Here is a 27,973-nt window from a genome sequence, read left to right on the forward strand (position 1 = left end):
CTAGCATGTCATTTAAAATAAAATACATTTTTAAGTACGCGTGAAATATTTTCTATGTTCAGCCATCAGTCATTTTTACACAATCGGCTATAGCGGATTATGCTGGAAACATTGCCTTAGTGCTAAACACACAACCATTGTTCTGCCCTATTTCTCTTCTTGGTGGAAGGGTGACGAGCTGAACAATTGACATCAGTGATTCAGCAGAGCTTCTATTGCATGCTTAGTTCATTCATTTAAGTCACAAATGCCAATTACTAGTTTGTTCAGAATCAATAGCTCTACCAGTCCCATTCAGACTCAAAGTAAGGGGTGTACAGTATTTGTTCAGTACATCGAACCAACTATATGCACCTTCACAGCTCGCACTCTGCTTTCAAATTGGGATTAGCTTTGTGTGCAGATATATAAAACTGCTGCAAATTGCAAATTTCTCTTCATAGCTTGGTTCCGCCTTCTTGGACAACACGTCTCGTTCGAACGCCAAGTCTCTACTACACTAGCGCAGGGCAAGGTGGGTACCGTTTCTTATTCCTTAATGGACTTTTGTCTTAACGAGAGGGGGTGAGTGTTCATAACAAAGACACACAACCCATGGACCTCATATAACACCGGAGCGCTTGGCACCATCCATACAACAAACTCAGGACAGGTGGTAATTCTGCTTACTGCACTTTGGTCTTAATAAAATGCTTAAAGAGAGTCAGTGAAGTGTTTAATGCCTCTTTTCCACCAAAAAGACCCGGGTGCTGGTTCAGAGCTAGCGCTGGTGCTGGTTCAAAGTTGGTTCCACTGTCGAACCTTCTAAGAACCGGTTTGCCTTTCCACCGGCTAGAGAGCATCACAGAGCCGAGTCTGACGTCACTGTATACGTGTCACGTGTCCCAGCAACGTTAGCACAGCAGCAGCAAACACAAACACAACAATGGCGTGTACGTGCAGCTCCGTGTAATCTGTATAAACGGAGGTTGTAATCGATAAAGTACATAACATTATTTTATCGTTAACACAGAAAAAATTTAGCCTTAGCATGTAGCTACCTACTATCATGTGTGCTGATAATATATCATATCGCGGTAAAGTAAAAGTGTATTAAACATTAGTTTACTTAAGGTACATTATCAAATGCACTAACAGTAGCCCCGCCCCCAGCTCCTGACGCAAGCGGTTCTTAAGTCTAGACCAGCAACGTTTCGGTGCTACTTAAGAACCACTTTTCCTGGTTCGGAGCCGGTGCTTTGGCGGTCGAAACAGAAAGAACTGGTTCTAAATTAGGCTCCGAACCAGCACTCGAACTGCCTCGGTGGAAAAGGGGCATAAGTAAAGACATACAAACTCAAATTAGGGACCTCATACACTAAAGTCTGTGGCACTGACCAGTACCCCGGAGTTGGTGCTCCTGATTTTTTTGTCTTTTTTTTTTTAAACGAGAGCCAGTGCAGTTTTTAAAGCTAAATAAAAGATACAGAGCCTCACACCCAGGGATCTTTTAAATTAAAGTACATTTACAGCATTTAGCAGTTGCCCTTATCCAGAGCGACTTACTTTTTTGTCTCTTATTTTTTTTTTATACAACTGAGCAGTTGATGGTTAAGGGTCTTTCTCAGGTGGCCAGCAGTGGCAGCTTTGGTGGACATAGGAATCGAACTCACAACCTTCCAATTGGTAGCCCAACACCTTAACCACCAGGTTACTGTACCACACCCCCCACAAACAAATCTTAAACAAACACACACCAAAACCACTGTCACTAACTACTGTACAACACCGCAGGACAGGAGTTGCTCTTAATTATTTGACTTTCATCTTACTAAACTGGTGAAAGGGACAAAAATGAAATTTCTCAAATGTCAAAAAATAAAAATAAATACAAAAACCCAAAGCTAAAGCAAAGACGCCGAGACTCGACTCAGGGACCACAGAGCCTGGGGCACTATTTTGATTTTGAAAGACTTCCCAAAAGCATTTTAAATAATTTTTATTCAACAGTCAATTCTGGGAAATGATTCATTCATTCATTCATTCATTCATTCATTCATTCATTTTCTACCGCTTATCCAAACTTCTCAGGTCACGGGGAGCCTGTGACTATCTCCGGCGTCATCGGGCATCGAGGCAGGATACACCCTGGATGGAGTGCCAACCCATCACATGGCACACACACTCTCATTTACTCAAACACACACTACAGACAATTTTCCAGAGATGCCAATCAACCTACCATGCATGTCTTTGGATCGTGGGAGGAAACCGGAGTACCCGGAGGAAACCCCCCAGGCACGGGGAGAGCATGCAAACTCCACACACACAAGGCGGAGGCGGGGATCGAACCGGCGACCCTGGAAGTGTGAGGCAAACGCGTGAGGCAAACGTGCTAACCACCGCGCCCCCGCACCGCCCTCTGGGAAATAATAAAATCGGTATATATCTGTATGTACTTTTACAAATAATTTGTATGTAATACTTTAGTGTAATTAATTAATACATTATACTTTCCCTGAATATTTCAATTCCATACCATTTTATTTGCCACAATTTCAACAGCAGGTCTTTGATTTTACAATGACTGTGTTTTGTTTCCTGTTGCCCAAATTAGCCAAACTTTATAGGCAAAATACAAAACAACATGGTTCTCTATTGGCCTTTTAATGGGAAACCTGGGATCACATAATGTCCACAAGTGCCCTATAATCAGGAGTATAACATGACACTGTGGCTATAATTGAGTCCTCCAGATGGGCATCAGTAAGCTGTGTTCTGTGTTTGTTGTTAATTAAATTCATATCTGAAAAAAAGATTCCCACAGTCAAGTTGATTCAAAAAGAGACAATCTTATGGTTTGCTGTGCTGTGCACATATTTCTGTACTTCTCCAGTCAACAACTTCCAAAGGTTTGGAATCTAAGCAGGGGGACACGGTGACTTAATGGTTAGCATGTTTCCCTCACACCTCTAGGGTTGGGGGTACGATTCCCGCCTTCGCCTTGTGTGTGTGGAGTTTGCATGTTCTCCCCGTGCCTCGGGGGTTTCCTCCGGGTACTCCGGTTTCCTCCCCCGGTCCAAAGACATGCATGGTAGGTTGATTGGCATCTCTGGAAAAATTGTCCGTAGTGTGTGAGTGTGTGAGTGAATGAGAGTGTGTGTGTGCCCTGTGATGGGTTGGCACTCCGTCCAGGGTGTATCCTGCCTCGATGCCCGATGACGCCTGAGATAGGCACAGGCTCCCCGTGACCCGAGAAGTTCGGATAAGCGGTAGAAAATGAATGAATGAATGGAATCTAGGCATCTGTACTCAAATTCTTTTCTGAGCCTAGTCAAGAGTACTTACAGTATTTAAGGCTTCATCCAAGACTGATTGAATGGATATAAATTGCTGCAAATTCTTTTGTAAATGCACAGTGATGTCTTTTAATTCCGGATGTTAAGGGTTTTGCTCAAGGGCCCAGCAACTAGCCGCTTGGTGGTCCAATGATTTAAATTCACAAACTTCTGCACAATCATTTTAACCACTAAGCTACCACTTCTGGAGTTCTAATTAATCAGACCAGCCCAGTGAGCACAAAATTGCTATAAACGCTTGAATAGGGACTTGAACCCTGATGCGCTGCTGTCTGAGCAATCTGCCCTATTGCACAAAAGTGATGCAAAAAGCTTCTGCTGCACAACCATTAGGTTTCAGTGTGATGCAAAAGGTCTCTATCATCTACTCACATTTAAGGTGTGCTCTTTTGCTTTGGACTGGATGTTGTTGGTTTGATTTTAAAAACTGCAGTCATGATGTGATCAAATTCCATCACATTCAAACCAAATTCCTGCTTGTTTATAATGCAGTAATGTACAAACTCTGGAAAATCTGCGTGCCCTTTGCACAGAGCAATGAAGCCAGTATGACGCCCAGTCATCGCCAGGGCACCATCAGATATTTCCGATGTGAAATTCCACATTATTTTACTTTAAATAATTCTTCACCACGTCAAATATCAACACCCCTTATTGTTGTTCTCAGGGGCAGTAATGTGAGGGAGTTCTTTTTTATAGTAAAATCACTGAACACCATTCTGATTAGATACCAGTCTCTGGACTTGCCTGATGTATTCTGACTCCCCAGTTCATTTGGAGGGTGCTCACTGCTGCTAAGGTTGACCCCACATGGGCAGCCTGGAGATACATGGGATTTCTGTTGTTGGTACTATGTTGTAGATACTCATTCATTCATTTTCTACCACTTTTATCCGAACTTCTCGGGTCACGGGGAGCCTGTACTTATCTCAGGCGTCATCGGGCAGGATACAAGTGCCAACCCATTGCAGGGCACACACACGCAATATGGACAATTTTTCCAGAGATGCCAATCAACCTACCATGCATGTCTTTGGTCCGAGGGAGGTACCTGGAGGACACCCCAAGGCACGGGGAGAACATGCAAACTCCACACACGAGTCGGAGATGGGAATTGAACCCCGACTGTGCCCCACTGTTGTAGATACTATGGATGGAGATTGCAGCAATTGCCATGATCAGTTATGCACTCAAGTCTCTATAAGTGAACAGTTAATAACTTCTTCAAGACAAGAAAGACCTCATGTTATAACTAAAAATCTCCTGGTTATGCAATTGCACTATATATCACACAGCTATAACAGGAACATAGAAACCCTTGCATTCCCTCAAGTAGGTGTTGGTTTTGCTTAAGGAGAAGGACCTGATCTGCCAAATCCTGATCTAGGACTGCAAGTTTTGCTGCATCCATAACTAGTTGAAGCATTCTTTCATAAAGTGAAGACATGGGCAGATGCATAACCAACAAATCTTTTATGAAGAACCATAAAAAATAAACAGAGACTGGTAAGGAACCGAATGAAACTAGGAAACCGTGAACTAGGGTAATTTAAGGCAACTTGAAGACAGAATCTATTCAAACAAGGATGGAAATCACGGAAGCTCAATAGTGTGACTAATGGTGAAGTACACAACAAGTGTGCATAATCAAGAAAAGGAAATAAATCAGATAACAAAAGAAGAAATTAAAAAAATAATAATAAGTGGCAGTGCCCTCTGGTGATCTGGGAAAGAATTGTCCATGGTGACAGTTATGTACTTGTTTTGAACTGTTTATTAACATTAATTCATTCATTCATTTTCTACCGCTTATCCGAACTACCTCGGGTCACGGGGAGCCTGTGCCTATCTCAGGTGTCATCGGGCATCGAGGCAGGATACACACTGGATGGAGTGCCAACCCATCACAGGGCACACACACACTCTCATTCACTCACACACTACGGACAATTTCCCAGAGATGCCAATCAACCTACCATGCATGTCTTTGGGCCGGGGGAGGAAACCGGAATACCCGGAGGAAACCCCCCGAGGCACGGGGAGAACATGCAAACTCCACACACAAAAGGTGGAGGCGGGAATCGAACCCACAACCCTGGAGGTGTGAGGCGAACGTGCTAACCACTAAGCCACCGTGCTCCCCTGTTTATTAACAGTATTGTATAAAATGTGTTAATAAAAAAAAAAATCAAGAAACCTTCTTGTCTGTATAATATAGCATTTGAAACAGTTTTTTTCAGTCACGTAATGCAGTTGTGTCAAGGCAACGTTACAACACCACCAGCAATTACCCTCCAACCCTCCAGAGTTCTAGTACTTATAGGTTTTGGATATTGAAACCATGCTCATGCCACTTTAGGTGTGAGTTCTGATGTCTTTCGTTGTTGGTCATTACCTCATTGTGTATGGACCTTGTTCTGTTTATCGTTTTTATGTTATTTGGATTGGGTTATGGATTTGGTTTGTTCCAACTCAGCCTGTTTACAGTTTTTGCCTTGTCTACCGTTTTGGATTTGTTATTTGTTCTTAAATTAATCTCTTCAAGGATTCCTCTTGCACCTTAGTTGCTGCAGCATTACAGGCAATGGCTTAAATCGTTTTTTTTCCCTATATATATTTTCCAGGTTATTTATACTCATATGAAATAAAACTGCCTATTGCACCTTTAAGAATGTTGAAGAATCCCCTGAGGATATGTAATGGTCCATTTTCACTATATTCTCCAATTAGGATGTCAAAACGTACCGAGAGCCATGGGTTTTCAATATGAAGACATCAGTGGAAGTTCAGTGAGCAATTCATACTCTGTTAGAATGGACTTTTAATCCTTCAGAGAGTTTCCAGAGCAATTTACCAATTTGTCTGAGAGAAATGTTTAATGATAAGTTTACGTCATACCGCCTTTCTGTTTTTCACATAAAAGACTATATTATTCTGCTTAAAAATTCAGCTTGGTCTACCAAACAAAATTACAACAAAAAACAAACAAAGGCTGACCTGTTCGAGCATTCGAAATTACTGCTACTAATGCAAAAATGATATGCAAGCTGCTTTAAAGAAAATAGCAGCAATGAGGCATTTAAGAAAAATCCGCCTCTTGACTTTTCATCTGATTTTTAGTTAGCTGGTTTTATCCGGTTTTATCATCGGTAACCATGATGAGTGTAACTGTTATGACTCAGCCCGGACTTTGGCCACGTGCATTTGTTTGTTTATGTTCCTCGTCACATGTCTGCCCTGCCCTTGTCTGCCCTGCCCTTTTTCCACGCCTTCTCCTAATTGTATCTGAAGATTCCGCCTCTGTCATGACGCGGGGCAGAAAGCGGACCCAAACGCAGGATAGCAAAACAAAACAGGGTTTAATAACAAAGGGAACACGAAACAAGACACGGGCTGAAGACAGGACAGGACAACAGTAGATTCCGCGCTGCACAAGGCAAAGCGGCACAGTTAAATACACAAGACAATCAGATACAATTAGGAGCAGGCGTGGAAACAGGGCAGGGCAGACAAGGGCAGGGCAGACATGTGACGAGGAACACAAACAAACAAACAGTTACATGTTTGTCAAATGGACGGATTTTATTAGTCGAATTAAACTTCATTTTCTCAGTTAGTTCGTGAATTAACGTTTGATTATAGTTCTAGCGATTGCACGTGATTAATAAGGTTTTTTTATTCGCTTAAAGTTACAACATGCATGTAGGACATTTCAGTTGAGAAGTTTGAATTTGTTGCCTGCTTATTTTTTCCTTTCTTATTTCTTCAAATCTGTTGCTTTGAATTATAAAAGAACTCTAAAAAAGACTTTGACTTTTTGTAGGTCGACACTATCTTTGAACAGACATGGTGTAAAAAGTTCAGCGTATGCAAGCATCTTATACCGATCGATATCAATCCTAGACGAACATTTACTTTTGCTGTCATAGTATAGTTGTTTATAATATTTTTTATATCATCTACATTTCCTTATTTACCGTTACTTGATCTGTTGCAGTGTGATAAAAGTGCTATATGAGCAGCGGTAGAGGCAGATGAACCAATTTATGGACTTTTTTTTTTTTTTTCCCCTACAAGCCATGGTCTAATGGCTTTAACCTTGCTCAGACACACTTTATAGTTCAGCAATGGGGAGCAGTAATCAGTGTAAATGGAAAATTTCCCCCCGTGCGGATAGAAGTCCCAACTGTGAGCGAAAAACTGGGACAAACTCGCCTGCAGTTCCGACACAAGACCAACATGTGGCAGAATCTTTGAAATGCAAGCGTTTGGTATCAGATAAGAGGAAAAGGGGCTGCGGGTACTTCATTTGGTAGTATAACACATCATATAGGGGACTCTAGGGATGTTCCGAAGACTCTCAGAAATAGGAAATGTCAGAACAGATATACTTACATAACACTTTCTACAAATGTATTACATCTTTCCTTGACATACTGTGTAACCATGTTTTTAAATATTTTATGGAGTTATTAAGGGGGGGCATGGTGGCTTAGTGGTTAGTACGTTTGCTCACACCTCTAGGGTCGCGGTTCGATTCCATCCTCTGCATTGTGTGTGTGGGGAGTTTGCATGTTCTCCCCGTGCCTCGGGGGTTTCCTCCGGGTACTCCGGTTTCCTCCCCCGGTCCAAAGACATGCATGGTAGGTTGATTGGCATCTCTGGAAAATTGTAAGTAGTGTGTGTGTGTGTGAGTGAATGAGAGTGTGTGTGTGCCCTGCGATGGTTTGGCACTCCGTCCAGGGTGTATCCTGCCTTAATGCCTAATGACGCCTGAGATAGGCACAGGCTCCCCGTGACCTGAGAAGTTCGGATAAAGCGGTAGAAAATGAATGAATGAATGAATGAATAAATGAATGAATGAATGAATGAAGTTATTAAGCCAAGATTTGGCTGTTTTCAGTTTTCCACTTTTATTCACAGACTGTTTTACTGACTTTTGTTCGATTGCTGTTAATATTCCTGCCGTACTCATTCAAGGGGACAAATAATATCGAGTGCATGCAGCCGAGGAAGGCAAGTGTGAAACCTTTCATTAGTGCTGCACAGGGTTCCCGGAGCAGTTTAACTTTCGGCTGACATCCTGACCTCGGCTTTCTGTCGCTGACTAACTCATTTCTCTCCAGGGCAAAATGCAGCGTACTGGAAGAGATTGAATCAACATTAGATGTGAGGCAGAACAGACTTTGTGTGTAGGGGAGGACAATTCGCTGGATTTGTGGGGCGGAAAATGGACATGCACAGCCTTATTTGGACAGTGATCCAAAACAACTTTGCAGCTTGACTTTCAATAATCTCTACATAATTATTTTTTAGTCTTTTTTTAGTTGTTTTTGTGTTGACAGTCTGAGGTCCAACCAAAATATCCTATACTGCAAAAAATGACACTTATTACATACAAGGGCTAAATTTAAAGCGGTGGAGCAGTGGAGAAGAACTTTTTGGAGTTTTGGGTCTATCTCGTGTAGCCTCAGATATTTGCAGAGTGATTTTAAAATATGAACTGTGATCACTTTCTACTATATCTAAGGAGTTTTTTACACCTGGTCACTTCATACGTTTTCTGTGATCAGATGCTATCCGACGGTAAAAAGACCAGGTCTAAATGCCCTCCGAAACGTTTTCGAGACGGATATAAATTCGATCGCTCAAACCACTTCAGGAGGTGGTCTGGGATGCATTTCAGATGAAACTGGACAAGTGTAAATGCATGGGGTTGTTCAAGCCACATACGTCAGCGCTAAACTCCTCACAAACAGAAGTATGTCACTCGCGAGTCGTGCATCACGCCAGAAACAAATATGTTTTCCCACCAGCGCTGGCTTCGATCTTTCACCCAGGCGTCTCGTTGGGTCTTAAAATGCACTGCTGCTGCCAGCGAAAATGCAGCAAACAGTAAATGTTGTTATTTGTAGCAACCGCATACACCAAAGTGTGTTCCATTTCAATTACCCCGGAAATGAGGTAAAATATACTGTATTTGCATTTTGGGCGGGAGTAGAAAGATCGGATCGATATCCGATTCACCGAGACGCATTTATGTGGCCTAATGTAAATGGAACAGTTTTAACAAATCAGATAGCTATCGGATCAGAGACAACACATGAAGTGTCCAGGTGTAAAAAGGCCCTAATATAAAGCGTAGATTTAGAGAATGTGGAGATTTTTTTTTTAGCTGACACTTAAATCTGTGTTTTGGTCTGTAAATGTGCAACAAAAAAGCTATAACATTTTATAACATATTCCTGCCCTAAAAGTTTAACTAAAATGACTGCAGTTACACTGAGCAGTTTTTAGATCTTAGAAATCCGCTCACTTAAAAAGGGAAGGAGCTTTACAGTCTGTGAAATGATCTCCTTGGTGGTCCGAGATGCTCTTTGGTGGTCCGAGTCTCTTGCTGAAAGTGAACCATCTAAAGAAATGCAGAGTGTAGGATGCACCCTAAATGGACCCTTATTATATCATTGTGGCTGAATTCGGGTAATGCTTAAATTGTTGCCTTGCTTCGCTAATCCTCATTTTTTAAGGGTCAACAGGAATTCCTAGAGTGGAACTGCCTGATGTTGGAGCAACATGAGACATGAGAATAGATAATAGATTAAAAACACAGTGGGATGGAGTAAAGCCTTACACCCCTTTTGGGAATTTTTCAAGTATGGGTCACTGGTCTTAAACCATCTCCCACCTTCCCTGCACCACTAAAGACATCAGTCTGTCTGGTTGCTTGACTGAGGATGTCTCTCTACCTCTCTGCCCCAAAGACAATGCTGTTACAGCTCACAGCCTCATCGTAGGCATCACTCCGTCTTCCTGCTCTACCACGGATATCAGTATGCCACCTGGTTCTGCTACGGATGTTGCTCAGCTAAGAACATCGCTCCACCTCCTTGCTTAGCTGAGATCGTCACTCCTTCCCACTGCTTCATGGTGTACCTTGGACCACCCTCTGGCTTGATGGTTAACACCGATCCCTCTCTGCCCCTGCCATAGGCTTTGCGGTGGCCATCGGTCTGGTCTCAAGCTTCTTGTGGATGAAATCGTACCCTCTCATTGCTCAGAGGAGGACCTCTTCACATCTCCAGACGTCTATACTAAAGGTACTGCTCCTTGTATATCCAAAAGATCCTTCAGAAACATAGATATCATTGTAGCTCAATTTATGTCATGTTGTCACTTTGCTTTGCCCATAGACAAAATGTTTCTCTGTCTTGGTATTTTGTGTTTTTTTTTTCTTTCATAATAAACCAAATCTGTTCTTGCATCTGCCTCTTGTTTAAATCCGTGACATATCTTCTAATCCCACACCATTATGTTTGGATGGATTTTAGAAGACGGGGAAAGAAACATGAACAACGGTTGGGATAAACACAGAACTATGTTATCATAAAGATTATCCTTCATACACACATCTCTCACTTTCTACACCGGTGAATTAAAATCCCAAACCTTTATAGCCTGTGCACAATGAAATAATTTTCCACAAACTAACAAATGATGTAATGGAGGCTTACCTTTAGGGTGGGCATGGATTAACATTCATAGCTTTTTCTCATACTATACTCCCAGCAAAAATCCTTCTCGCTTTTATCAATCGTGTTCGGTACTGCGGATTTTTCATGCAAACATTTCGCTTGTGTCATTTTTTTTATTGAATCTAATTGAAGTATCGCCTGGTGAATCGTTTGAGATTTGGCAGTAAGTGTGTGCATCTTTCAAAAAATACTTCAGAGGCAGTAGTAATTCAATGGGTAATGTTCTGTGCTACTGACTGGAAGGTTGCCATATTGGCACAGTTGAACCCTTGAGCTAGGAAATATGACACATTAATAATTATTGAGTGTATGTAATAAAGATTGCGGTAATGTTTACACGCTTGTCCTCTAGCGCTTGTGTTCTGTTCACTGAACAGGTACCTTTACTTCATGGTAATGGAAATAACGGTACGATTAAATAAATACATCTTTAAGTGTGTGGTTTTTTTTTTTATATACAGAGTAAAAGATAATGCAAATAACTACAATAGACTATAAGTCATGACGTGTGTTAATTTGAAAGAAAACAAATCCCATTTCGAGACTCAATCTAAAATATAGCTGCAATAGCATCAAGTGGGTAAATTTGACCCATTTGGAGACTGTAGGTATATGAAACCCCCACATTTTAGACAAATGGGGGCGCTAGTGTGCCACTTAAGAGACACACCTTTGTCTGACCTTTTTGTCCACACTTAACAGCCGACAAATGTGAATCAAATTTCAAGTTAATCTAAGCACACCAAAAGCCTTAAATATGCCTGAAATAAAAGTAAACATTGACACGATGCCATGGCAACGGTGTTTGAGATATAAAAAATCCCTTCACAATTTCGCTTTAGATTCAATCGCATGAATCCTATAGGAGGAGTATTTAAAAGTTCATTGCATGCAACAGTGAAAAAATCCACCTTTGTGACTGACACTCTTCCTGGGGCCTGTTGGTGGCGCTATACCCGGGACTCACAATAAGCACACAGATACGATCGGAATCCTTGGCCTAACATAAACACCACGTGTCATCACAAAAAGATATTTTTTGCTTTAGATATTAGACATTTCCTGTTTCTCTGAATTCGCCATACTTTGTCGCCTCGCCATGGCAGCACCGTTCGAGATATCAATAATCCCTTCGGAATTTAGCAAGTGCAATGTCTCGGCATCATGTTCACAACATTTGATGTCAATCGCATGAATCGGCCATCCATGAGGAGGACTATTTAAAAGTTCACCGCATGCAATTATGCAATAATCCAAAATGGCCGACTTCCTGTTGGGCGGAGCTTATAGTTTAGAGCGCGAAAGTTGTTCGGGTCGATGAGATCTATATGCGTACCACCTCTCGTACATGTGCATACATAATTGCCCGATCTGTGCACAAATGTTTGTTTTTGCATTACAGGGGGTGCTACAGAGCCCCCCTGCCACGCCCGTATTTCAGCCTTTGCCCGAGCCTAGAGTCGCCCGACTCTGAAGTGTGGCAAATTTCAAGAGTTTTAGAGCATGTTAAGGGACCCCAATTGGCCAATGTGTGCAAAAATAATTAAATAAATAAATGAATAAAATAATAAACCCGAGCAAAAACAATAGGGCTTTGCACCAGTCGGTGCTCGGGCCCTAATAATAATAAACCCGGGCAAAAACAATAGGGCTTCGCACAAGTCAGTGCTCGGGCCCTAATAATAATAAACCCGAGCAAAAACATTAGGGCTTCGCACCAGTCGGTGCTCGGGCCCTAATAAACCCGAGCAAAAACAATAGGGCTTCGCACAAGTCAGTGCTCGGGCCCTAATAATAATAAACCCGAGCAAAAACATTAGGGCTTCGCACCAGTCGGTGCTCGGGCCCTAATAAACCCGAGCAAAAACAATAGGGCTTCGCACAAGTCAGTGCTCGGGCCCTAATAATAATAAACCCGAGCAAAAACATTAGGGCTTCGCACCAGTCGGTGCTCGGGCCCTAATAAACCCGAGCAAAAACAATAGGGCTTTGCACCATTCGGTGCTCAGGCCTTAATAATAATAAACCCGAGCAAAAACAATAGGGCTTCGCACCAGTCGGTGCTCAGGCCCTAATAAACCCGAGCAAAAACAATGAGGCTTTGCACCATTCGGTTCTCAGGCCCTAATAAAGGAAAAGACAAAAGAGCTAGATAACCAGATCATCTGTATTGGTTGCCTGTTACAGTACCTGTTGTGTTAAATATGAAAATAAATTCAGGATAATGTTGGAAATATGAACTAGCTAGCTAAGTGATGAACCTTGCATGCTACTAAAACAAGAGCATAGCTCACCTCTGCTTAGTTCATAATTGTTGAAAATTGCATCACTTGTTTGAAGTAAAGCTTTTGCTTCCCAGGTGGTCCAGTCGCAGGATCTCATGCTGTCTCCACTGCTGGACAGGTTTCATTCCCAGGAAGAGAACCAACCCAAGCGGTGAGGAGTCGATTCTCGGTGAAGGACCGAAGCCTGGATAAAGTGGGAGGGTCGCATCAGGGAAGACGTCTGGCATAAAAACCTGGCGACCCCGAACAGGGAGGAGCCGATGGACAATAACAGCTTTGACTCAAGCGAATTAAGACTACAGTATGCAGGTCAGTGTATTTTTCTTTCAATCATTGTTCTTTAAAAAAAAAAATAATAGTGGAATTCAGAGCTAAATGCCTAGCAGCAGCAGAAAAAGAATATTAGTCAATGCTGAAACTTTGTTGATCACAATGGGAGTAAAGTCTGACACTGATTTATCTACATTAGATAAGGCTTGAGTCATCTTCTTTCAACAGCCCAGAAAAAAAAAAAACACTTCACCAAACTTTTATAATCAATGTCAGCCTGAGGGGGACCATCAACTTCCACCCCGCGGCATATATCAAAACGTACGCCCTTCAGTACGGAGCTCACCCGCATTAATTATAAAAGGTATTCATAATTTAATAACAACACACAGCCTTGACAGGTCCATCATAAAACGTCATAAAATCTACTGTTGTAATAATGTACCGGTTTCAGGGCTGAGAAAAATCATGCTACATCTGCTGTCTGGTCCAGAATGATTGGGCTAAAGTCGATCCTGTAGTTTGGAGAAGATCTGTACTGCAAAGTTAGTTAAACTAGTCGGTTAGTAATTCTACACATACCCTAAAACGACTCTCTTGCTAACATTGTCCAAGTAGTCGTGACCTCCATGGCAATCGATCCTAATATCATAAATACTGTAGTTGGGATCAGTGTGTTGACCAGGACGGAGCTCGGTGTCAGGACATGAGACATGACTCGGACAATTTGAGAATGTTGAGATACTTTTCAGTTAGCATCTCCAATAGACTTTGAGAAACACCCATCATGAATTGTGCTGAAGACTCCATCAAAACTCCATGCTTTTCTGCTCCACCTAGGATCTGGATGTTCAGCTGTAAAGGGCTGTCGGTTCTCTTCTGGCCTTCAGCTATTAAGGCTGGGAGGATTTTCTGTTCTTCATCACTAAAGCATACTTGAAACATCAGAGAAATGTGACAACTCATATTTGTTGAAAATATTACATCTTATTGAGTGTGCAGCTTGTGGAATCCCTAATAGTTCTTCAGACTCCTGAAGGCTGGATGTTCTGTTCATACCTGCCTGTTCATGCCGTCAGTACTTTATACCAGATAAAGCACTTCATTTTGACTCATGCAGTCAAGATTTAACTGGTTAGCAATTATTGTGTAATTTTGATGCCTAGAAACATGTCCTTCAGTCTCTTAGACCCTTCAGATCTCTTGCCTTGGAAGTAAAAAAAAAAAAGCATACAGAATATCAAAAGTACCATATGAACAACTTGTTAGTTATTGTAGCTGTATCTCCATCTGTTATGTTATGGGAGTTGAAGGCGAATGCGATTAGGGTTGCCACCCGTCCCGTGAAATATGGAATCGTCCCGTATTTACAGGCAAAATGACGCATCCCGTATCAAATCAATACGGGACGCGATTTGTCCCGTATTTTACATAGGTCCATATTATACAGCATCCCATGCAAATCACCCCACTCGCATTGTGTGGAGATGCGTCCTATTCTGCCCCAGATTGGGTAATGCTCGTTGCCATCGTTGGTTTGATTGGTTTGTTTTAGGGTTACGGGCCGTGAATCACGGCCAATCATAGTCAGAGGAGGGCGGGATGCCGCCTCGCTGGGTCTTTTGAGTCAGAGTGACAGAAAATCCATATGAAACGATGGCATCTAATACACTGATATACATCCACTGATGTTATTATGCTCATGATCTTCATGGAAGATCTTCTGCAAGTTTGCAAGTTATAATTACTAAGTTATGGATCTGTTCATTTAATAATAAGTTAATAAAATATGGTTCACATCTCACAAGTTCCTCCAAAAGCTTATTGTTTTGTGTTCTCAGTCACACTTTGTTGGCGTATATTTATTATTGTCATAGCTGTGTATTCAATATGACCACTTAAGTTGTGATAGTGAGAGACTGAGTGCATCTGTTCACACTGATTTCAATAGCAGATATCTTATTATAATGTCCATCGGTATCAATCTTAATTTTTCTATGAATACATGTTATAAGTTATGATATACGACCACTGGCACGTCATCGGGACTGTGGTCATCGTGGCCCCGAGGGGTGTGGCCCCCGCTGCGGCAGGCGTCCCTTATTTTTCTGTATTGAAGGTGGCAAGACTAGATGCGATTGCAGTTTAAAGTGTTTTTATTAGCGAGGCATGCAGACAAATCCAAAACAAAATCGAAAACAAGAAACAGGCGGAAGCTGGGAGGTCTATAAACACCAAAATCAGGGATAATCCAAAATACAGAGAACCAGAAACCAGAACAGGATCAAAGCAGGAAGTAGCAAGACAGAACAAATACGCTCAGCTAAGTCAGGCAGCAGAACTAAACATTACTTTACACTGAAAACAGAACTACAAATGCACAAAATAATTAAAGGGCACACAGAAAACAGGTGAGACTAATCAGGACACACAAGAGAGACGAGCAACGCGGGACATGGGTGGAGACGAGACACGAGTCAAAACAAAAACACATTGCCATGTAAACAAAAAACAAACATCTCACAGCATGGACGTGTGTGCTGTAGCACCGCAGGCTCTTTATGCACGCTAAGTTCTTTTACACGAAGCGTTCGGCGTGGGAAGAAAATCCCTGACACCACCATTTATGTTTGTCACTTGCACATTTTTTTATTTTTTTTTATTTAGGAACTGTCTCTATCACCGACTATTATTTGCTCCTAAAAACCTGGGAAAATCTGACTACAGTTCCGAGTCGCTTAGCGATAGAGACGTCAGTGTTTACATCCACCATGATTCCCCAGGAAACTTCCTTTACTTCTCGGCTCATACTCTAGTGAGGACGCTGTAATGTATTACGCCACCCTTTACTCTTATTTTCTCCTCATGCAAACCTGATGATTCACACCCGACAGCACATGCTGGTTGTTTTACCCATATGTCGCTCTTGTGATGCTTCATCCGCAGAGCACGAGTCATGCCTGTTTTATCATACTGAAGCCAGAGAGTTATTTTAACCCGCATTGCTGACATGGTTGCTGTCAGGGAAGCAAAACAGAGTACATTGTTAGTAAAAAGATAAGAAATGATAACACCCCAAACCAGCAATAGTCTGCTCTCCTATCTCACTATTTTTCACACTGCAAAAATGGTTCAGGAATGATTTGAGGAACAAGAGATGGAGGCAACGACTCTTCCTCCAAATTTCCTAAATCTTAATCAGATCAAACATCTCTGGGTTGTGCTGGACTAGCAAGTCTGATCTGTTGAGGTTGCACCTCAGAACTCACAGGACTTAAAGGATGTGTTGCTAACGTCGTAAGGCCTTTTTTCACCGGGTCACTTCATGTGTTGTCTCTGATCCGATAGCTAAATGATTTGTTAAAACTGTCCCATTTACATCAGGGCACATAAATGCGTCTCGGCAAATCTGATATCGATCCGATCTTTCTACTCCCGCCCAATATGCAGATATATTTGACCTCATTTCCGGGGTAATTGAAGCGGAACACCCTTTGCGTATGCGGTTTTCAGAATGCAATCAAAAAGAAGATAAAAAATTTATGCTAGAAAAAACAGCATTTACTGTTTGCTGCATTTTCGCTGGCGGCAGCAGCAGCTCGTTTTAAGACCCAATGAGACGCCTGGGTGAAAGATCACTTGCGAGTGACGTACTTCCTTTTGGGAGGAGTATAGCGCTGACGTATGTGGCTTGAACAACCACATGCATTTACACCTGTCAGGTTTCATCTGAAATGCGTCCCAGACCACCTCCTGAAGGGGTTTGAGCGATCTGATTTATATCCGTCTCGAAAACATTTCGGAGGCCATTTAGACCTGGTCTTTTTACCATCGGATGTCTATCGGGTCACAGAAAACGCATGAAGTGACCAGATGTAAAAAGCCCCTTAGTGTCAGATGCCATAGCACACCTTCAGATGTCTTGAGGAGTCTTGTGGAGAACCTACACGACATTAGGCAAGTGGTTTTAACGATAGCGCTGATCAGTGAATACTTTTAGTTTATTATTTTTTCCATCTGTTATTATTATTATTATTATTATTATGATTATAACATTAATTGCTATCTATTAAGATTAAATAAACACTTAAAAACAAAACGTTTGAAGCCGTTCCTGCAATCATTCATGCGATTCTTTTTAAATAACCTCGACACTCCGTGTTCTCTTATTGCTTTAAATTGTTTCAGCATCTGCATCTCAGAGATGTCTGCAGCATTTCAAGAATCAATCACATCCTGCTAGAAGCCATAGCCTGAACATGGCTAGACAATTTAATTGACAGATTCGGAGTGCAGTTGGTAGTACGGGCACGCTGGTAAATTGGTAAAGTGCGGGGATTCTAACCAGGAGCGTCGATTAGCACATGAGGATTTCAAAATGTGTTTTGATTTCATAATTGAAAACAAGTAACCTAAGAAAGTAGCTACGAAGTGTGAAACACAATGATATCGTCTATATCTGTATCTATATGTGTAGTGAGGAACTACACAGCCCAAAAGAAAAATCAAGGGAACTCTTAATTCACATAATCGAGCAAAATGTCCAAGAAAATCTTTACTTCTGTTTATTGTGTCTTTTTTTTTTTTGAGAACTAAATAATGTGACAGAGGTTAATGGAAACCAAATCAAGACTCACATTTACTGTATAGTTGACATTAGCCACGCAATCATGTTTTATAAGGCTATTTTCCTGGAAGTTCAGAACAGTCTTTATCAGAATCTTTTATGTTCCTTTAAGTTGCATTCGATTATAATGCACTCTTATAGAATATAATCATGTTTTGTGAATTTCAGGCCCAGGTTTTACTATACAGTATAAGTCTGTCTTTAGGTCAGGATAATGGATCAAATCCACATAAAACCCACAGCTACATCTTCTATTCCTTCCAGCAGCCCCTGTTGTACCACATTTTTTCCCTTTACTTTGTCTTTCTAGCGATGTATGGATTTCAGTCGATATCGTATGCTGCAAAGTCCTTTTTGTTTACTGCAAGAGCACTTCAGGCGAGTGATTGAGAACGATCACGATCACAAAAGTACCAATTACTCACCTATTTTCTAGCTTCTCCAGCGGTTTGCAGATGCTTCAAATGCGACTTAAACTGGTTCTACTATAGACCTAAGGTTCGCACAATGCAAATCAGTACCTTTGTTCTCTTGTTCGCATATTTAAAAGAGGATCGACACGATTGTTTCCCGAACTTTGGTTTCCATATTAATGGAAATCTACCATAAAAATAATCATATTAGTTTATCATATTAACATTAAGAAGAACGTTTTAGATACATTTCGTTTTAGATTCAGACCAGCACAGTAATATTCTTAAGTCGGTGCCCATATGTGCTGAGTTTTCTGAAGTAAACTTAGTATTTCATTATCAATAACAAGGTATTTTCTCCCGATATAATTCACTAGTGAACAAAGCCAATGAAAAGTTCCGGATTTAATCTATTTCATATTTAGACTAGGCGACTCGCCGTGAGTCAGATGAATCCTGAGCGTAAATGGTGATGAATTAAAGAGATACTGTATATAAAACCTAGATTGTTCTGCTGATGCATTAGTGTCTGCCTGATGTGGCTAAATAGCAGCTTTTCCCCTGAGTGTGGAAAAATTTCCATTAAAGCTTTTAGGTTCTTTCACAGCTTAAACCTGCACCTAATATCTTATGTCATGTGATAATGGCAAATCAGCAAAACTGCACATACAGTAGTGTTGCTAGATAGATAGATAGATAGATAGATAGATAGATAGATAGATAGATAGATAGATAGATAGATAGATAGATAGATAGATAGATAGATAGATAGTAGCAAAAAATAAAAAGGAACCTACATTATAGAGTGCAACTTACTCATATCTGTATTTCTGGATATTTATACACATTATCTGATTAGTCTGATTTACACATTTATGTTCAGTTACAACCCTAATAGCAGCATCCATTTATCCATCCATCCATCCATCCATCCATCCATCCATCCATCCATTCAAACATCCATATATTTTCTATAGCGCTTATCCTCTACAGTATTGCAGGAAGCCTGGAGTCTGAACAGAATGCCGACTCATTGTAGAGCATACTGTAATCACACACACTCTCACACTCACACACTATGGGTAGTTTAGAGATACCAATCATCCTACATGTCTTTGGACTATGGGAGGACACCAGATTATCCAGAAGAAAACCCCAAACATCCCAAGCACATGCAAACTCCACCCACATACTGTAAGGCAGAATCCGGAATCAATTCCCACACCAGAGGTGTGAGGCAAAGTGCTAACCGCTAAGCCACTTTTCGCCCCCTAATAGCAGCATACAGCTCTCAATCTGGTCTCCAGCCTTGTTTGTTTTGTAACAAGATTGTGGGCAGACACATGTCCTGCCTTTGGCGAGTAATAACTCCTTAGCTTTCTCACCAATTCTGCATAATCCCTATGATTTGTGCTTCCACCTGCTCCATCAGCTGATAAACCCATACTATCGGACACCATCTTCTTGTAATGGAAACCTTACAGCTCTTTTACTTAGCTCGAGCAAGAAATAAATCTAGTTTCTCGAATCCGGAGACAAATCAGGCTTTATATTGCTGTGGGAATCGGGTTATTAGGATAGCTAAACATCAAAATCAACTTTAATTGAGCTTCATCAACATTTAATGTGCAAACCTGTCATAAAAATGAAGCTTACCAGTGCATTTTCTTCACTACTGCTTAAAAATCCCTTTCGCACAGTGAAGAAAAAGCCTTCCTCTTGCCAGCTTGCATGAAATTGGCTGCTTCTTATTCCCACTCCTTGTCAGCCTGGTTTCCTTCCCACGATATCCTCTGCCCTTTGAGATGATGTATTGACTCACTTTTTAAACAAAGCAGTAAAAAAAAAAGTATTAGATTTTTTTTTTCAGTGTGGCTTTTCAGAGTGCAGCCTTTTTTTTTTTTTTTTTTTTTTTTAGATTCGACTTGTGCAGTGAGGAATGAAGGATGTTTATCCGACTGAATGTTTTGGAGGCGCTAATGTGGCTAATGTGGATCAATTCTTCATCTGATTAATAAGGCTAGTTATCTCTAAATACCGTACTGTTCTATAGGTTGAAGGCTACAGAATAGGGAAGATGTTTGGGATATTAGTGTCTTATAATATTTGTAGTAACAAACGTTAAAACGAGCCGACGATAGATTTGCCAAAATTCCACAAGAATATTCAAGACCATCTTTTTTCCTAAAGCATATGTATTAAATAAATACAATTTTTAAGCAGGGGGGGGCACGGTGGCTTAGGGGTTAGCACGTTTGCCTCACACCTCCACTTTTGGGGGTTCGATTCCCACCTCCACCTTGTGTGTGTGGAGTTTGTCCTCCCCGTTCCTTGGGGGTTTCCTCCGAGTACTCCGTTTTCCTCCCCCGGTCCAAAGACATGCATGGTAGGTTGATTGGCATCTCTGGAAAATTGTCCGTAGTGTGTGTGTGTGTGTGTGAGTGAATGAGAGTGTGTGTGTGTCCTGCGATGGGTTGGCACTCCATCCAGGGTGTATCCTGTCTTGATGCCCGATGACGCCTGAGATAGGCACAGGCTCCCCGTGACCCGAGAAGTTCGGATAAGCGGTAGAAAATGAATGAATGAATTTTTAAGCATATTTTTAATCTTCTTGTTCTACAGGAACTTTAGAATTTTTGCTTCTTTTTTTCTAGAATACTTCAAATGAGCAAAATAATCTGCCAATTCCACACAATGTCTAGGTTTAATTATCTTGGACATGGTTTTTTGTAACCTTATAATAAGAAATAATAGTAAATAATAGTGCAGAGTTTATTTGACTAGATTCCAGATAATTCGCTAAAATTTATATCTTTATATCTAATATATATATATATATATATATATATATATATATATATATATATATATATATATATATATATATATATAAAATATATATCTTTTTTTTTTGCACTGCATTTCCTGTTTATTAAAACCCCACACAATATCAAACATCCATGACCTATGCATGTAAATCATTTCCTTTCTCTGATATAAAATTATACCTCTCATTTGCTTCGCATTTATAAAAACCAACAGCTTGCTAAAACAAGATCAGGTGGAGACGGTGTCTATGTGTGTGTCAGCAAATTTCCTTTCATTATTTGTCCAAAAGATAAAGTGCATTAAATGTCAGGGGAAAAAAACTGCTTGTAGGCCTGGGTGATGAGATGGTATTTTTTTTTTTTTTTTTTGCAAGTGCCTCAGCTAGCCTTCTTCCCACACAAGGAGGGAAGCGAGCGTTCATATACAGCTTCTACACTGATGTGTTGGAGTGCAGAGCTTTCAAAAGCGCAGCATCTCTGTCATCCCTATCTCAGCTCTTTGTCCTTGCGTAGAGATGGCCGCCTTTTAATGCCGGGATATGATTTATCTCTTGCCTTTTTGCAGTGACTGCTCACTCAGGAAAGTCCTAAGTGACCACATGGGACATTTCAAAGCACTGACTTGTATCAAATGAAGGAAAAGTGCACATTTTCTGTTTCTCTTATCAAAAATGGCCTGCACTTTTGGAAAAGGTAATGGCAAAAAGAGCACGCAGAATACTCTCTTCATTTAATTGTATTCTGCTACTCTACACTTTCTTTCTTGCCCAGACTTTGGGAAATTGCCACTATACCGAATCTGTGCTGTGATCAACTATGTACTATGTGTATGTGTATATGTATTTGTTTGATATTGTGTGTGCTTAAGAGTCCTTTCTGGTTATCACAAGAGCACTTCAGCAGTGTGATTGAGGAAAAAACAACCCCAAAGTGCCAATTACTCACCTCTTTTCCAGCTTCTCCAGCCGTTCACAAATACTTCAAATGCCATTTGACCTGTTTCTGCTATTGCTGTTTCTGCCTAAAGTTTACACAAAACATATTATTTTTCTGTTGTGTACATATTCATAAGAGGAGCAACGCGATCGTACAAGAATGCTTTCCAAACACACAGTTATTGAAAAGTTATGCTGACCTACGTGTGATTGCATTATCTATATGTTATTTCCAAGCCTGACCAAACTTTATTTAAATAGCAAAAAAAGGAAAAAAAACATTCACTTTGCTGTTAGAGACCACAATAAGCTTAGATGCCACAATAACAGTAAAGAAGCGAGTATTTCAGGTCAGTATCTCGAGTTAAATAGCACTATTTGTAAATCTACACATGTAGATCAATGTTCATTTAGTGGTGTGAAGCATGCGTTGTGTTTCTTTATCCATCGGCAAATTCAAAATTCACCAGCGAATAAAAGCCAATAAAAAGTTACTATGGAGACATGGTGGCTTAGTGGTTAGCACGTTCGCCTCACACCTCCAGGGTTGGGGGTTCGATTCCCGCCTCTGCCTTGTGTGTGTGGAGTTTGCATGTTCTCCCAGTGCCTCGGGGGTTTCCTCCGGGTACTCCGGTTTCCTCCCCCGGTCCAAAGACATGCGTGGTAGGTTGATTGGCATCTCTGGAAAATTGTCCGTAGTGTGTGAGTGTGTGAGTGAATGAGAGTGTGTGTGTGCCCTGTGATGGGTTGGCACTCCGTCCAGGGTGTATCCTGCCTCGATGCCCGATGACGCCTGAGATAGTCACAGGCTCTCCGTGACCTGAGAAGTTTGAATAAGCGGTAGAAAATTAATGAAAGTTACTACGTCTTCTACTTCTACTTGGCTTGATCACTTAAGTGTTTCCACCTAACTCTATCCTCGTCATCCTCAACTCTCGCACTAATTATGCTTCATGTCCTCATTTAACACATCCATATATCTCCTCTTTAACCTTCCTCTTGACCTCTTACCTGGCAGCTCCATCTCCAACATTCTACCAATATAACCATCTCCCTCCTCTGTACATGTCCAAACCATCTCAATCTAGTCTCTATAACCTTGTCCCCAAAATAGCCACCCTAAGCTGTCCCTCTAATGCGCTCGTTCCTAATCCTGTCCATCCTCGTCACTCCTAAAAAGAACCTCAACATCCTCATCTCTGCTACCTCCATCTCGGTCTCATGTCTTTTCCTCACTGCTACAGTCTCTAACCCATACAGCATAGCAGCTCTCACTACTGTCTTCTACACCTTTTACTTTATCGTTTATGGTACATCTTTACACAATGTCATTAATCTAAACCAACAATCTTGTCACTTTATACAGAATTGAGAGTACACTGCTTACGACTTATTCGAGTCTCAATGTAGTAAAATAGCGGACGTAACCGTATCGGCGGAAACAAACACGATTCTAAGTCAACCGTATCCAAGAGCACCATCGCCCTGCTGCTTTCTTTTTTCTTAATTTCTTTCTATACATTAAGCAGACTTCCTCCACCGATTACACTTATCGGAACACCACTAAAGCTCTTAATGAAAGGCAAACGAGACCCCCGTCACTTATCGGCCACACGGGGACTGTGATAATCACGGTGTAATGTTTTCACCTCAGGGGAGCATGGCGTAAGCTGTAATTTGAGAGCTGATATGTGGTGGTGTCCACCACCGATGACTCTCGAGTCTTTGACTGCATTCGTTTCCTCTCGAGCTAAACCACACAATCCAAGCAAGACCGCTGTACTGCTTTTTGACCATGTCCCACTTTAAAAAAAGGTTATTCAAATCTATTTGAAAAATGTCTTAGCATTTAAAAGGACTATGTACTTCTCCCACCATAAATGTCATCATATGTATATTGCTTTATTGTTTCCCGAGCTGTAATTATTCTTAGCAAAACTTTTTTGGAGGAAGACATGGGTGCCATTTTTTTTTTTTAAAGGCCATTTTGTAAAAAACAGGACAAGACAAGAAGAAAACTCCTGCATTGAAATAGAAAGTAAATTCACTGATGTTTGACAGACATCACTCAAAAAAGATCATTCTTTCTAATTGCTTAAAAGGCACGAGGCAATTTCACAGCACTTGCGCCACTGCGATCTAATTTCATGGTACTATCATCGTGCATCCGGTTCTACATTGCGTTAATCTGATAAACTGATAAGAAAAAATGAGATTGGAGGAATTAGGGTAACTCGTGCGGTCAAGTATCGATGTAGTCGTGTTATGTTTAATATGACATGCAATAATGCACCGTACACCGCTATAGACGTGGATTTCGACGGGATGCATGGTAAATATCTTTGTGTGTGTATCCTTGCTGCTCTATGTAGGCTGTGGAACTGATGATACGTGTCTCTGGTTACACTTTGATTCAGATAAACGAATTACCTTCTTGGTATTAATCGATCAGGAAAAGTGGACACATGCAGGTTCAAGTACTGACACTTCTACAGTAGCTACTGTACATTAGCTAAGCTAGCTAATTTGAAGTGAAGTACATTAGCTAGGTATATAAGTAACCGGGCTGAGTAGATGCTACTTTTACTAGGATAGCATTTGTAGTTCCTCTATGTTGGCTAGATAAAGCACATGGACAGTGGGGGCAGTGGTGACTCAACTGGATAAGGCTCTGGGCTGTTGATCGGAGGATCAGGGTTCAAGGCCTAGCACAGCCAAGCAAGGCCCTCAACCCTCCCTGCTGTATCATAGCTGCCCCTGCACTCTGACCCCAACCTACTCAGTTGGGGTATGTGAAGAAAAGAATTCCACTGTGCTGTAATGTATATACGGCGATAATAAAGGCTTCTATGCCTGTTCTATTCTATTCTATGACATCGTTAGTTGGGTTTGTCTGTCCACAGACACTCATGCAATTTGGTGGCAAGTTGTGCCAATATGTGGAGGGTTCTGCTTGGCCAGGGACAGGAGTGATTTTGTGTAATCTACAGTAACGGTCATCACAAACTAAGGGAAAGACGACTTCTTATCAGGAATAGACAGAAAGAGTAGAACAGGATGCATGTTCTGGGCACAATTGAGCAGAAAACTATGACTATCTCCTGGTTGGAAATGGTTTTAGATAGAAAATAGGGTGACGTGTAATAACCCACCAGATTTATGGCTGAATCACAGATTTGTTTTTATGGTGCTGGTTTACCGTGCATGGCCATGGCTCTTCTGGAATTGCCCTCGTCTCGACTCCACTGGATTTATAGTATGCCTATTCCTGTCTGTACCTTGACTAACCATTTGGATTTGTCTTGGGATGTGGTCATGGGATGTCATGGCATGTGGTAGCTTAATAGTTAAGATGTTGGGCTACTTTTCAGAGGGTTGAGAGTGTTAATCCATGAGCAAGGCTCTTAACCCTTAGTTGTATAAAATGAGAAACAAACACAACTCATTCTGGATAAGGGTGTCTGCCAAATGCAGGAAATGAAATAAGTAGAATTTTTTTTAATACCCTGAAATAGCCTGTTTTTAATCATTTATGAATAATCATTATAGTGTTATTATGAGGATGTGATAGCTTAGTGGTTAAGGCATTTCAGAATTCCTGGATTAACAATCAGAAGGTTGTGAGATCAAATCCCAGGTCCCCTGAGCAAGGCCCTTAACCCTCTGTTGCTCAGTGACTGATTGCAGCTGACTAGCAACAGCAATATGCTAAGTAATAAAGACTGCGTGGATTGGGATCGCCAGTGTTCAAACAGTGTTATTGAATTAGATGCAAAATTAATAAAATTTGCCCAAAGCACATCGTACATTGGGTAAGAGTGCATCGTTACACCCTTAGCGTCAGGTGTACAATATGAACAATATGAGCGGAGATATGTGAGATTATGTAGAATGTATGAGATATATGTAAACGAGAAGCTTCTCACAGTCTCTGATGCTTTATAGATGTGAATGAATGAGAAATATTTACCATGCAATGGAATCAAATCTAATAGCTTTTCTTCAGACGCACGGTAACTTAGTCTGCGGATGAAAAATGCATATAGTTGTGTACTGTAGATACCCATGGTGTAAAAAAAACAACACAAGACATCCTAGTATTCCAATTTGATTAAGGAAATCTTTTGTAGACCTGTTATTGAAGCGACCAGATGTCCTCTTTGATAGAAAAGTACTTGATCTATTCAGGGAAGAACATTTTGTAACTCGGGTTGTGCCGTGCTGAGCCGCATCCACTGTGAAGGTTAATGTCATGAGGCGAAAAGTGGAATTTTTACCCCTTAAGAAAAACTTTAGACAGTTAGCTAAGTGTAATTGGTTGTTTTTGTGAGCTATTTTGGTGTTTGTGAGATGCCAGGGTCTTACTGTGCCTAGAGCCAACTCTAGCAAGCTAGTCGGTTAATGCTAGGGATCTAAAAATAAAAAAAAATTGCAAATAATTTTATCCTGTTAGCCTTTAGCACACCGCTTGCACAGGTGGGGAGTTCCTGTGGATCTCAGTGTGTCTCTGGTGCCAGTGGTAACAAAAACTAGCTGAGTAAAGTTAAAGCTAGCTATAATACAAAGGGAAAGACTTTTTTTTTAGACTGATGCCTACGGACCTAAATAAAGCCTACTTCTTTTGAGCCTTACCTCTTTTGACATAAAACTTAAAATTCCTGCCAATTCCCACTCAACAGCTCTGACTGTCAATGACAAGTGCAGGATTGCCAGGGCTCATGATGGGGTAAGATGGGGTACATAATGTTTTGAAAGACATAAGTGAAAAAAAAAATACTATTAAAAGAAAAAAAAGAAAAGATATATATATATATATATATATATATATATATATATATATATATATATATATATATATATATATATATATATATACAAACATATATATATATATATATATATAAAAAGATATATATATATTTTTTTTTTATTCTAGCATTTACATGAACATTGTAACCCGGACTCGTTGTGCCAAAAAAGATGACACATTCCCATCTCACACTCGTGGTGACAGAGTCTAAGAAGGCTCTCATTTACATATTGTCACATACAGAAGACGACAGAAGTGGAGATTCGTCTAAGAAACAGTTTATTGAACTTGGGTAGTGAAAATAACATGAATGATGGAGAGATAGCGCAGGCGACGTTCCCACACACACCCGGGATCACTGGGTACAAGACCACACGGATAACCTTCTTGGAGGCCGAAGCACTTGGATGACTACTGCGTAGACAGAGAGATAAAGAGTCGGGTTGGTAGACACAGCATGCGAAGGCAGCTAGCTTGTACGAGACCGGACAAAGTGTGTGTGTGTGTGAGAGTCTTTTATAGGTGGCGGTAATGACGGGTGCCAGGTGACGGTGATTAGTACTCAGGTGATGTGGAGCTGGTTTGTTGAGTGAGGGGAGAACCTGGTGATTCCGTGACACATATATCTTATACCCAGATATACATTTATGTCTACTTTGTCTTATTATTGTACTTAGAATCCACTTGACACTCGGGGTGCCACAATGAACCATGACTCAATGCTTCGTGCTGAGAGAACACCAGGCCTGAGAGCTCTGCATCACAATAACTGACACACTATATACACTTTATATGTATACACACATTATATGTTATACATCACTACATTAAGAAAGTTGTAGCTTTCGATCGACGCCATCCCCAGACCACTGCGGGCTACGGTGCCCGAGAAAGACATCATAAGAATCGGCATTTAAAAAATACTCTATTGGAAC

At 40.9% G+C, this 27,973-nt stretch overlaps 1 long non-coding RNA gene across 1 annotated transcript in view; it reads left to right on the forward strand.

The window, feature by feature from the left end:
• LOC125141402 overlaps positions 1-27,973 on the forward strand; it is a 78,107-nt gene that overhangs the window by 8,823 nt on the left and 41,311 nt on the right. Inside the window, exons 2-3 of the long non-coding RNA XR_007140771.1 lie at positions 10,329-10,435; positions 13,230-13,464. This is a non-coding gene — a long non-coding RNA (uncharacterized LOC125141402). The remainder of the gene's footprint in view (positions 1-10,328; positions 10,436-13,229; positions 13,465-27,973) is intronic.

This window comes from Tachysurus fulvidraco, chromosome 6, assembly GCF_022655615.1.
Source record: "Tachysurus fulvidraco isolate hzauxx_2018 chromosome 6, HZAU_PFXX_2.0, whole genome shotgun sequence".
Lineage (NCBI taxonomy): Eukaryota > Metazoa > Chordata > Actinopteri > Siluriformes > Bagridae > Tachysurus > Tachysurus fulvidraco.